We start from the raw sequence: 13966 nt of genomic DNA on the forward strand, positions 1-13966 counted from the left end.
TGTGAGGCGACAACGCTACCGCAGCACCACCACCGCAGTTTGTTTCACAACTGCACTATTGAAGTAAAACTCATAGATGGTGTGAAGTTTTGCATCTTCATTAAGATAAGTGAATAAACTGTCTTTGCATTAGGATTTAATAATGGATCCTAGGAGCATCTTTGCAACCTACCAGTGTTGGCACTGCAACGAACTAAGAAACTGGTAGTCTTTTTAGTTCCTTCCAGTAGTCTAGCAGAGCTAGAGTTCAAAATTAAATCTGATACCAGTTCCCTTGGATGTAAAATAATGCTGCATAGAGTCTGGTGGCACATATAAATGCCTGTGTGGAAGACTGTATTTCTGTGTTGAATAAGCACTTGCTTGCCTTGTCTGTGCTTCTCATGTGTAAATTGCTTCTTGGTACTTCCGCAGCCGTTTTAACAAAGCTACCAGATGGAAATTTATACGTTAGCTGGAAGAAGATTTCTTTGTGTGTGTGTATATATATATATATATATATATATATATATATATATATATATATGTGTGTGTGTGTGTGTGTGTGTGTATTTATGTGTGTATTTAAACCAGGTAGGGCGAGCTAGTGTACTGAACGTTTTCAGTTATGACCCTGGCTCAGTGAGCAGAAAAAAAAATACAGTAACAAAAGCATTCAATAAAGGAATGTTGGTAATAATTTACAGATCTAATAACATTTTAGTATGAATTGCAATATGTGAATTAATGCAATGAGTACAGTTTTTATGGCTTGATGCAGTTCAGTAGAGCAATGGGTATAGAGTGGCATTACATACATACAAAGCATCTCAGTTATGGCTAAGAAATGTTCTTCTTCTCAGTGCCACAGAAGGTGCAAAGAGCTTTGTTTTGTAGGTGATCTTCTTATGCCCTTTTAAATGCTCCCAAAGGTTTGTATTACTTCATTAAGTGGTTTATAACATGTCTTTGCTAACTTTGAAGAAGGACCTTTCACCTGTAACTGACTAGAAAGAGGGATGGACTAGGATAAGGTTTTCTTTCCTCTGTACTACATAAGGAGTAGTTGTGCTGTCTGGGTGGCAGCTTTCTTCTGAAAGTGAAGGCAAAGTTTCCTGTCTCCTCGTGGTCCTGCAGAGTGGTCCTAGCAGCAGAGAACTGAGAAAAGCGACTACTTTCTTGATTTAAGTATTTTTTGCTGTTTTTTACCTGAAATACCTTCTCATGCTTACCTTGAACAAGCTTAAACTGTTTTTTTTAACTGTTTGTTGCATTATATATTATCTGCACTTAAAGTTTCATTTAGTCGAAAATTGGTTGAAAGTTGTTTGTTTGTTAAATTTAACTGTTGAGGCTGCCCACTAAAGTGTGCTAGCCTGTGTAACTGATTTATTACTGTTTCCTGCTTTTCTGTGTGCTTTCTGTCTCAAAAACAAAAACAAAAAAAAAATCCTTGTTTTCCCGCCTCTCCTCGACTAGTTTAGACCAGTATACAGGCTTTGCTGTATTCTGGGCTGTGGTGTAGTTCCTGTGTTGTCCATTGCCTTACTTTGATAGAAGGACATTTCTTTGCTCACCAGTGGGAGTGGGGAGCCTTGAGCAGCCTATCTGTCCCTGAAAGAGTGACCTCAGCACAAGAGCTTGTAGTAATTGGTTGCTTTGGACCATTTCTAGCTCTTTTGAAGTTCCCTGTTTAAAATCCGCCTCTGAGCATTTTTTTCTGGCTATGCTACTCAGCAACAGCTCCTCGTGGTCCTGCAGAGTGGTCCTAGCAGCAGAGAACTGAGAAAAGCTGATTTAAGTATTTTTTGCTGTTTTTTACCTGAAATACCTTCTCTCGTTTACCTTGAAAAAGCTTAAACTGTTTTTTTAACTGTTTGTTGCATTATATATTATCTGCACTTAGTTTCATTTAGTCGAAAATTGGTCAAAAGTTGTTTGTTAAATTTAACTGTTGAGGCTGCCCACTAAAGTGTGCTAGCCTCTGTAACTGATTTATTACCGTTTCCTGCTTTTCTGTGTGCTTTCTATCTCAAAAACAAAAAAAACAAAAAAAAAATCCTTGTTTTCCCGCCTCTCCTCGACTAGTTTAGACCAGTATACAGGCTTTGCTGTATTCTGGGCTGTGGTGTAGTTCCTGTGTTGTCCATTGCCTTAATTGGATAGAAGGAAGTTTCTTTGCTCACCAGTGGGAGTGGGGAGACTTGAGCAGCCTATCTGTCCATGAAGGAGTGACCTCAGCACAAGAGCTTGTAGTAATTGGTTGTTTTGGACCATTTCTAGCTCTTTTGAAGTTCCCTGTTTAAAATCCGCATTTGCATGGCTTTGCGCGTTTGTGCACATAGCGCAGTGCCGGTTAAACAAGGTTAAACATTTTCTAGCTCCGCCAAGTCTGCTCTTCAAATTTTCCCGTAAGAAAGCTCTACTCTTATAATAATCAGTCTAATCACTTTAGTATAAGCCTAGCACTTGTTCTCAAAACCTCTCTTCTAAGTAAGCACTCGCTAACTAAAGAAAGCACTACATCCACCCACCTTCCCTGTGAGTACCCACTTCCCTTAAAGGCACAGCACTCCCTTATAATATTCTAGCATGTCGAGTGGTAGATTACTAGCATCCTTTCCGGTTCAGCTGGTTAATCTGGGAATCTTGAGACAATGCTACAATTGCCTCATGTATACAGACAACCCTCTCCTCCTCCCAACAAACAACACAAATACATGTGAGAGATGCAACTATATACCCAAACTGGAGGCTGAACTCTCTCAACTCAGGACTGGCAAGACCAGACAGGAGGAGAAGGTAACCACACACACACACCAAACCCAGTCCCACATAGACCTACCACAACTGCAGACCAAACACATAATAACACAAAGACATACTCGGAGGCTCTAACAAAAAACTTACCAAAACAACAGAGGCTCCCAAAGCAGACACCCAAAAATCCAGCACCTCAAAACATAACGCATGTAACACATACTTCAATAAATCAGTGTGTCAAACAATCACAGCCCTTAAGGCCAAACACCATGCCTGATACACTAGTAATAGGTGACTCTATAGTCAGACACACTGACGTTCCGCTTACCAGGCTGAACAAGGAGAGGGTAACGGTGAGCTGCTTATCGGGAGCTAGGATCTGCCACATAACACACGCACTCAGGTCACTCCAAAGCAAGTACAAATATGACTCCGTCATTGTCCATGCCGGCGTGAATGACCTGAGACATACCTCCCTGGACTACATGAAAAGAGACATAGAGGAGCACTCTGATTATGTAGCCCAGGCTGGTATGACCCTGACCCTGAGCATCATCTTGCCCTCACCAAGAATGATGCCACAATACAAAGACAAGATGATCAGCTTTAATAATTGGCTCAAATACTGGTGTCATTCTAGGGGGATCCAATGTCTGTCTGCTTGGGATGACATGCTGGACAAGCCACACTGCTTCACAAGGGATGGCTTGCATCTGTCACCACTGGGCTTCCGGATATTGGCTAAGGCTCTTGCCTCCCCCATAGTGCCTTTTTTAGGCAAGGCTCAAAAGACAAACCCACCTCCTTAGAAAACAAAAATGGAAAAAAATTAAGGGTAATGCTGCTCAACGCCAGAAGTCTAAATATCAAGATGCAGGCTCTCGAAGCACTCCTCAGTATGGAGAACATCGATGTCTGTGCAGTAACTGAAACCTGGTTCAAGGCTCCTGAGAGCACCCCAGCGCTACCAGGCTATACCTCATATCATGCTTTTCGGCCCCAAAACTCGAGCCAAACAAAAAAGGGAGGGGGAGTGTCCATATTCATCAAGGACACCCACACCTCCAGGTTAGTGGCAACACATGAAGCATCAGAGACCATCCAGGTGCAATTAACCATAGGAACAACTGCTGTACAACTGGTAGCATGTTACAGACCACCCTCCCAATCTCAGGAACCCCACTCAGCCTTCCTGAAGACATTGGAGGATATGAATGTTTCAACAAACACCATCATATTGGGAGACTTCAACTACCCTAACATAGACTGGGTGCATTATTCTAGCCCAAACACCCTAGCCCAAAGGTTCCTGGAATTCATAAATTCAAATGCAGTGGAACAGCTAGTCACCTCTCCCACAAGGGGAGATAATATACTAGACCTGATCATCGCAAACATGGGGACAAAGTGCTCCACACCGGAAGTATACCCCTCACTAGTGAAATCTGACCACAAACTAATCACCCTGGATATACATATCCCACCTCCACCCCCAACACAAAAGACTACAGTGAAAAACTTCTCAAAAGCCGACTTTACACTTCTTAAAACTGAGATGGTATCCTTTAAGCCCACTGGGCCAGTGGAAACCACATCCCACAATGCAGAATCCTTCACAAATGCTTTCTACGGAAATCTCCAAGAATGCATGGATCATGCAATCCCAAATAAAACCAAGACCCTCTCCACCAAGGGCAGGTGTCCTATCTGGTGGACCCCAGCCATAAACAAATTGTATAACAAAAGAAGGAAGCTACTGCACGACAGAGCAAAATCCCATAAAGAGAAGGCATCTCTGATCAGCACTAGTAGAAAGCTACGTTCTCTCATAAAAACATCCAAGGCCAACTTTGAGAGAAAAATCGCTGTGGACACTAAAGATAACCACAAGGCCTTCTTCAGCTATGTTAGAAACCTGGGCGGAAACCCTCAGATATGTTCAGAGTTAGTTCACAATGACAAAAAATACACTGAACCCACAGATATTGTCAACATTCTGGCAGACGGGTTCAGTGCAAATTTCTCCCCTCCCTCACCCCCAAAAGAAGAAATACTTATCCCAGCTGAATGTAACCTCCCTGTCATCTCAGATGTCCAGGTGAGAACTGCCCTCAGCAAAGCTAAAAACACAACATCAATGGGACCTGACGGTATCCCGGGTTGCGTGCTACGTGAACTCCAAGAGGAGCTAAACCCGCACGTAAAAATGCTATTTAACCTTAGCCTTACTTCAGGATATGTACCTGAACACTGGCGTACAGCAACAGCAGTCCCACTCCACAAAGGAGGCACCTCTGCAGACCCTGGTAACTACCGCCCCATAAGCTTAACCAGCCTGGTCTACAAAGCTATGGAAAGAATCATTATGGAACTCATAAACAGAGACATTGTGGACTTACAGGCACATGATCCCACCCAGTTCGGCTTTGTAAAGGGCAGATCCTGCCTTTTGAACCTGGTTGACTTTTTCGAAACAGTCACTAGAGCCATTGACGAGGGCAAAGCAGTCCATACAGCCTACCTGGACTTGGCTAAAGCTTTCGACACAATACCCCACTCCGGCATCATAGACCAACTCAACAGCTTAAATGTAAATCCATATGTCACAAGATGGGTGGCAAAGAACCCATAAAGTCAAAATCGCTGGAGCCATGTCAGACTCAAAGCCAGTCACAAGTGGTGTCCCACAGGGCTCTGTCCTGAGACCCCTCTTGTTCGGCATTTATTTCTCAGATGTGAAAGCAAACATGGGAGGGTTGTGGCTGCCAAAGTTCGCAGATGACTGCAAACTAGGCGCCATAGTCGATACACCAGCTGACACATGCATCCTACAGAAAGGCCTCACTGAAACGGACAACTGGTGCCGGAGTCATGGCCTTAAACTAAATGCCAAAAAATGTATAGTCATCCCCTTTGGGAAAAACAAAGTACCCACAAATTATCACATAGACAGTAACCCACTGAGTACGGAAAAAGTAATCAGAGACCTGGGGACCCAAGTCGATAGTGACCTCTCATTTGACACCCACGTTGCCAAAGTGGTTAGAAAGACTTTCTACCTTGCCCACCTTATCATGAAGGGATTCACATCCAGATCAAAGGAGGTCATTGTATCCCTATACTCCTCCCTTATCAGGCCCATGATTGAGTACAATGCCCCATTTGGTATGTACCTCACCCGGCACGTGCAACAGCTAGAGAGACCCCAAAAGTACCTCACCAAGAGGATCAAGGGTCTCCAACATATGTCATATGCTGCCAGACTAAAGAAACTCCAGCTCTATTCAGTAGCATACTGCCTGCTCAGAGGTGATCTATGCCTGACGTACAAGGCCATGTCCACTCAGGAATTGATGGACATGCTCCACCTCAAAAAATCCAAATCCATCAGGGCCACGAGAGCTAAAGATTTAAACCTCAGCACAAATATGAATAGGACATGCTGGAGGGACAGATTCATAACTCAGAGGCTTCCCATACTCTGGAACAGAATCCCAGTTCATGTTAGGCAGAGCCCCTCACTGACTCTCTTCAAGAGAAATCTTGACGAGTGGATGGGAGATCGTAGGTTTACCCCAGGGGTCATCTCTGTGTCACTACTAGACAGAGGCACAGTATTCTAAATCTATACTGTACACTTTTGTACCATTACATGGGGTGGCGAAAGCCACATCACTATGGCTAGGCTTATAAATGCCCCAGGGCAGATAGCCTAGTACCAAACTATGAAACTATAAGTACTGAAAATATAGAGAAAATTGGTTACAACTAAACACAGACTACATTCTCTTCCAAGATGAGCAGCTCTAAGCAGGACTAGGCATCCAGACCCAAGCACAGCTGTGTAAGGAGTCTTTTAAATCAAAGTGATCCAGAGAGCTTTCTAGCTTCAAGGTTAGCAGAATACCTTTGGAGTCCTTCGCACTGGCAGAGAGGCAGAGGACAGTCTTTCCAGGCACTTACAGTACACCTAATCCTTCACAGACAATTCGGTGGATGTCTGGGACATAGCCTTTGTTGGCGGGGGTCTTCTCTACATGTGCTGGTTTGGTTCTCTTACCAAGCGTTTATATCTAAGGGAACTTTACAGATCACATTTTATTAGGCCATATGATCTGACTGATGGAACTGGAGCTGTTTGGTGGATCCAGTCTGGAAGTTTGTCAGTGCAGTCTTCCTCAAGCTCCTGAACTTTCTCTCCCATAATGCTCTGCACCCTGCCTTGCCCAGATCTCATTTGCCTCATTGGAAAAGGACTAATCCTTAGCAAGTGCTGTCTTATTTCAAACCCTTTAGTTTAATCTCTTATTTTTTTTCTTAATTTTCTATCATGGGTTTCTATAGTTGTACAGAACTTTTTTTCTGCCTTTTCAGTTTGTATTTGATTTTTTAGTCTTGACTCCTCTCTGCACTTTGAGAGTTGACTAGTTGATTAGTGTTTTCTTTCTCAGCTTACTGGAAAAAAGTTGCTATATATATTTTTGTGTCTGTATTAGAGCATTTAAGTATTACTACATTGAATGTTTGAATATCGAACCATTTCACTCAAAACACCACAACATCGAACACTCAGAACAGTGAATTTTTTCCCAGGGGAAAAATTTGCTGTTCCAACAAACACACACACAATACAAGCACACCAAAATACATTGTCCACACACACACTTCACAAAACCATGCACTAAACCATGCATACACTACTAGCTATCCACTTACCTTAACCCAACCCTAACCCTAAGGTCCGTAACTACCGCACAGTCACCTTACCCGCTCCCTAACCCTAAAGTCCCTATCGCACACTCACCTTACCCGCTCCCTAACACTAAGGTCCCTATCGCACACTCATCTTCATTCGCACACTTACCTTAACCCGGTCTATAACCTTCGCTCCACAGTCAAGGAAATAGCGAAGCTGCAGAAACGGCCCACCGAATACTTTCCCTAGGAAAGCATTCAATATTCTGCAGCTTCGCTATTTTCAGCGTTTGATGCAAAGGGTTCGATATTAGAACATTCAAAGTAGTAATACTTTGATGCACTAATACAGACCCTATATTTTTGATATATGTTGATATCTGTAGGTATTGTGTTCATCAAGTAAAATAAGATTGGCGTTTGTTGTGAGCTGCATGATTTGAATGACATGATTAGGAGAGAACTCTATCCATTACTTCTAATGGGAGGCATGGTTTGAACAGTTGAAAATGTACCATGTTTTGTGTGAAGTAAAATTAAATGAAGATCACTCCAGTTGTATGCTATTAATGCACCCATTAGAAAGGTACGTTAGACTTCTGTTTTGTATTTCATTAGTGCCAGCAATGGTAAGTCTGGGTTTTGAAGGTATGCAGAGGTCAGTCACAAGAAGTACAAGAGAAGAAGCTGATATAGCTGCTGAAGAGATTAATGGAATCATTTAAATAAGAGCAGTTGTAAATAAGAGTGATTAGTCTAAATACATGGGTCATATTGTAATGTCAGAGGGACTGTAGTCTGGTAAAGAAAGACCATGTGTACAGATGCCAAGTGCAAAAGACAAGCAGGTATTACTGAAGTTTCTCAAAATGATGCAGTGACTTGTAAAATTTGTATCTGACGCTTCGGATAACGTTTCTTCTGAGAATTCTTGGATCAAGATGTATCCTGGGAGTTTAATTTTAAGCAAAAAAAAGTGTTTTGAGATGCCCAAAAAAAACTAATTACAGCAGCACCAACTTTTTTTTTGGTACATGAATTGTTTTGCAGGTGTATACCAGACAAAATGGTATAGAAGCTGTAAAGTTACAGGACAATCTTACAATTGTCTGTAGATTAAACGTACGTAAAAATACACAAATTGATGCACCCTTTCCTGAAGTACTTAATACTTTGCAGTCTGACACAGAGACCCTTGCGTATGCAATGGGAATTCCCACCACTCAGTCTGGAGTCTTAAAAGAAGCCAGAAAGCCTACCACTGTGAAAGTCATGTTTCTTAGTGGCCAGTTTTATTGTTCTGTTAATCCAAGGGTATCCATTTCAAAACAGTCAGTCCAGCAAGTTATGTAGTACCTTGCTTCACTGTTTGAAGGTTATGCATCTGTTAAGTTTTCTTTATCTGCCATTTCAGCCTATTTGCCATTAGAGCTGCAATTTGCTGCTTTATTTTCTGTAAGTTTCAATTTTAAAAGGGACTTTCCATTTGACTTCCTCAGAGAAACTGTGCCTTTCTGTGTGGAGTCTGTTTTGTCCTTGAAATATTGAATCTTGCAGTCTGTGAAGCAGCACCTTTAAAGTTAGTCTCCTGGAACACTTGGCTCTTGTGAGTCTTTCTGGGAGTCGTCTCCTCAGCTAGAAAAATGTAAGAATATCAGACCATTGCACGTAGAGCAGTTATCAAGGTTTTGTTTGAATAAGATCAGGAATGAACTCTGTTTTACATGGATTGGGAGCCTATTCCATAGGGATTTTTTGGGACACATCTGTCTCTCCAGCATGTCCTGTTTGTCACAAGTGCGGTTCGGATCCCTGGATTTAATGTTTCTTGTGTTTGTTTTGCATACTTGCAAGAGATCCGTGATGGTTTGGAATGAAGAAGTCTTTTGGATGTACATCAACAGCTCTGGCTTTCAGTTGAGTGCGCTAAGGATATTGGACATACTGACATTTGCTTTGTATTCTTCATGCTAGACAAAGACTTGCTTTTAAATCATAGCCGTAGGGTCGGCGGGTTGTATTGTCCTTTGGTCCTTCTTGGAAAAATCTTAAGTTCTAGATTAGAAAATACAAAGATCAGCTGCTGCTGTTGCTGTCTTTTCAGCAGTGTATTAGTTTGTGAGGCACCAGAATCACCATTCACAATTTTCTCTAGGTACTATAAACTTGACATCCTCTCCAAGAGCAGGGCAGGTTTTGCAGATGTTCTTTGAAGGGCAGGTTTTGCAGATGTTCTTTGAATGTTGCAGTCCTGACTTGTGGTGTATCCTACTTTGGAAGCCCTTTGCTACCCAACTACCAGAGCATATTTTCCCCTTCCTAAGAAACCGGCGGATAACTTATCCAACATCACTATGCCTGGGTATAAATGGAGCAGCTGGTGGTTTGACATTAGTTCTTTCTTGTTGTCGGAGCCTGAAGCAGTGTGCTTGTCAGTGCGTTGGTCAGTTCGTACTAGAGAAAGAAGACATCTGAAGCTAAGTCCCATATTTGGGAGCTTTTAAAGTCCTTTTTGACTTATAGAAAAAGTTAACAATCGTCTCTGCTTGGCAAACAAATCACACTGGGACTTTCACACTTTGTGTGTGATTTGTTTGGGCCCTGAACATGACATTCCTAACTGTCAGTTTTGTGCTTGATTTAATAGCAGAATTGTCAAGCATGGGGGATGAAATTCTAGCTAAGCATTTCAGTGTGTCGTCATGGCATTTGTGTATTATGTCATTTGCTAGTTGAGCTGAAGTAGATCTCACTAGGTGGAAAAAGGAAAAGCACTTCAGCTGTAGGGCTTCAGACAACATTTGATGTTCTTCATGTTTCACTGTTGCACTCATCACATTTGGGTTATCCCTGCCAGGGTAGCCCTCGGCCAGCCTGAATATCAGAGGCTTAGTATTTCTGCGTCAGTTGCTGTCTCTTCAGGACTGACGTCAGGTCATCAGTAGTATAAACTAATGCAGCCAATGCCATTACATCAGTCTTTCTTGCACTAGAGCCTGAAGCAGAAGCAGTTTGCACGAGTGCCGGTCGGCCGTTACCTGAGTTTTGTCTACCGATTTGAAGCTGAAGTCTTCTAAAGCTAAGTACCCCGTTGGAGATCCATTTTTCTTGCATTAACTGATGTCAGAAAAAGTTAACAATTGTCTCGCATGTGGAAAGCAAATACCACACTGAGGCTTTCATTCTTACTGCATCACTTGTTTAGGCCCAGACCACTTCGTCTCTCGCTGTCACTTCTGTGCTTTGTTCAACACCAGAACTATCTGTCGTCGGGCCCTTATTGTAGCTAGATATTTTTGCTTACAGTCCTCGAACTCTGATATGGCTTCGGTAAGCCATCCAACAGCAGATTTTCCAGAAAAACGTAAAGATAAAGATAGACCGCATAGGTCCAAGTCTACCAACGATGCTTGCATTAAGCTAGTTGTCACTTCTCTGGTCCTCAGTGAGGCGCTTTCGCAGCCCCTGATGCCCGTTTCTGTGGATTCGCAAGCCACTACTGAGACACTTTCGGAGTCCAGTATGCCACAAAACTCTTCTTCGACAAAGCATCCTACTGTTGTCTCTACTTTGGATGGCTCCAAAGCCACTGTGCAGGCACCGGCTTCCGAGGAAGTCCTTTGCACTACCGTTTCTCGACACAAACCGACGTCTTCTTTCATAACTACCATTCTTTCGAAAACTACTGAGTTTCTTAGGCCCAGGGTACGAACAGCACCCAAGAAACCGACAACACAATCTCAGGCACCTGGTTTCTTGCTTCAGTCACGGATGTTTAAAGTGGCGGAAGACCTTATCATACAGATCAGGGGAAGCCAAGCTACCCCCTCCAAAAGGAAAAGAGATCCGTCTCCTGAAGTTTTGTCTAAGCAAGACTCTGATGACTCTTCAAGAAAAATCTTGATGTTTGGATGGGAAATAGGAAATTCACCCCAGGGATCACCTCTGTGGCTCTGCTCAAAAGTGGCACTGGAAAAAAATTTTCTTGGGTAGCAAAAGCCAGGGTACCTTTTTGGCTAGGCTTGTATAGGCCCCAGGGCTGATAGCCTAGTACCTACCTATGATGCATCTGAATATGAAGACATGCACCGCTCTCTACTTATGAGGATTCTGATGCAGAGGATTCCATCCTTTCTGCCTCTTCCCCCAGAGGAGTTTTCCTTTGGGGAAACCCTTTAAGGGAGAATTTCCAATGGGAGAGTCAGGACTATCTTCGGTCTAAATAGAAACTTAGGAATTCTTAGATCTTCCACAGCACAGACCCTTGGCCATCCCCCCAGTCCTGGATGTTGTGGAGGATGTTTTCCTGGAATCCATCTTGACTCCTGACACCCTCCCTCCTGCACCGAGAAAACCAGACAGATACTATAGAGTCTCTGACTCACAAATTTCTTTTTAAAAATCCTACTGCTGACCCTGAGGTAATTTCTCAAGGGCCTAAAGGGATTAAAGCAACCTCTGCTAAGAATCCCACCCCCTCAGACAGGGATTCCCGAGCCACTAGACAGATTGGGTAAAAAGGTGTACACCTCAGCTACTTTTGCTATCAGGGCACTAAATTGTCAGTTCCATATGCTAAAATTTCAGCAACATACCCTGGAACTCCTCGAAAAATGTCTTCCTTTCCTGCTTATGCAGAATCTAAAGTGTTACAAGAGTTAATGCATTCTGTAAGTCAAGTAACTAAACACACCTTGCACTGTGGTTTTGACACCCTAGAAGCTTCTTGCAGGGTAGCAGTCACCTGATCTGTCATTAGAAGGCATGCATGGCATAAGGAACAGCCCTTGCCAGACCACGTCAAATCTAAATTGTTGGATGCCCCCTTGCACAAAGACAACTTATTTGACACTAAGGCGGAAGAAGTTGTGAAAAAGATGCAAGAAAAAGCAAAATCTGTGCAGACAGTTAAGGATTTCTTACAGGTCCAGCCACCAGGTTCATCAGGCATTGTCCCACCAAACACTGGTCCTTTCCTGCTTCCGCTAAGCCAGTCCAGCCCAGACCCCGGGGAACCAGACCCCCCCCCCAGACAGCAGCCACAGGGAATGCAGAGATCTAAGCAGTGGACTACCTCCACTTCAAAACTAGGGAGTTCTAAGCCACCCCCTTATGGTAAGAACTCACAGTGACTCACCTCCCCCACCCCCTCCCTCTGCCCAACTTCACTTACCCCTAGGAGGAAAACTCTCCTTTCATGCAAGCACCAGGGCCACCATTACCAACGACCGCTGGGTTCTCAACATAGTGTGCCAGAGATACAAATTTTCTTTCCACACACTTCCTACCCCAAAAGGGTTTCCAGACCTACCTCCAAACCAGTGGGCAGAGGTGCTAAAGCAAGTCCTTTCCCTGCTCTCTATGAGGGGAGTAGAGCACGTTCCTGCAGAACAGAGAGGCCAAGGGTTCTACTCCAGACTTTTTTTTGGTACCCAGAAAAGAGGGCACCTGGCACCCCATCCTCTATCTATCCATTCTAAACACCTTCCTGGTGATCCCAAAATTCAAAATGCTGACCCTCCAGCAGCTGCTACACATGCTGTCCAAGGATGCTGGGCTAGCCACCCTAGACCTAAAAGAGGCCTACCTCCACATTCCTATCCCGGAATCATGCAGGAAATATCTCCGCTTCAGGGCAGGACCTCAGCACTTTCAGTTCTCTGCGCTTCCCTTTGGCTTATCTACTGCTCCCAGAGTTTTCACAAAATGTCTGGCTCCAGCCATTGCCTTTTGCAGACAAAGAATGTCCAGATTTACCCATAGACAACTGCCTAATTCAGGCAGACAGACAGGAAAAGCTGCTCAAGCACCTGGCCTTGTAAAGTCCCTACTTACCTCCCTAGGGTACACAATCAACAGAAAGAAATCCAAGCAGGTACTCACCCAAAGGATTATATTCCTGGTAGCAAGCCTGGACACAGCATCCCAGATGGCATTCCTTACAGCAGAAAAGCAAAATTTCCTGACAGCGTACTACTGTCAACTAGCCACCAGGCCCCAGCTATCTGCAAGGAAAATCCTGCAAGCTCTGGGGTTCATGGCATCTTGCATTCTACTCATTTCATATGCCAGACTGCATATGAGGAAACATCAGTGGTACCTAAAAAGCCTTTGGTGTCAACACTCGCAAGACCTGGAGACTCTTATACCTATAATACCTTGCCTCTGAAAAGATTTCCTTTGGTGGGCAGCAGCAATCTCCCACAACAAGAGAATACCTTTCTCACCACCCCCCGCCACCCAGACCCTCACCACAGATGCATCAGACTATGCCTGGGGTGCACACCTGGATGGCAGGTGCATACAGGTCCAATGGAGCCCACAGCAAATCCATCTGCACATCAACCAAAAAGAGATGATAGCTGTCAGGCATGCCTTGATAGCTTTCAAGACCCTTTTCTCCCCAGGGCCTCTCCTGATCATAACAGACAACACCACTGTGATGTGGTATATCAGCAAGCAGGGAGGGACTCATTCCTACCCTCTATGCAGGCTTGCCATGACCCTTTGGCACACCGCCTCTGCCATG

General features: G+C 43.7%; 1 protein-coding gene across 1 annotated transcript in view; it reads left to right on the forward strand.

Moving 5' to 3' along the window:
- Positions 1-13966, forward strand: part of TNKS2 (tankyrase 2) — a gene marked incomplete in the record, with an annotated part of 1900381 nt that overhangs the window by 837229 nt on the left and 1049186 nt on the right.

Source organism: Protopterus annectens, chromosome 14.part0 (genome assembly GCF_019279795.1).
Source record: "Protopterus annectens isolate FY-2018-M chromosome 14.part0, PAN1.0, whole genome shotgun sequence".
NCBI lineage: Eukaryota > Metazoa > Chordata > Ceratodontiformes > Protopteridae > Protopterus > Protopterus annectens.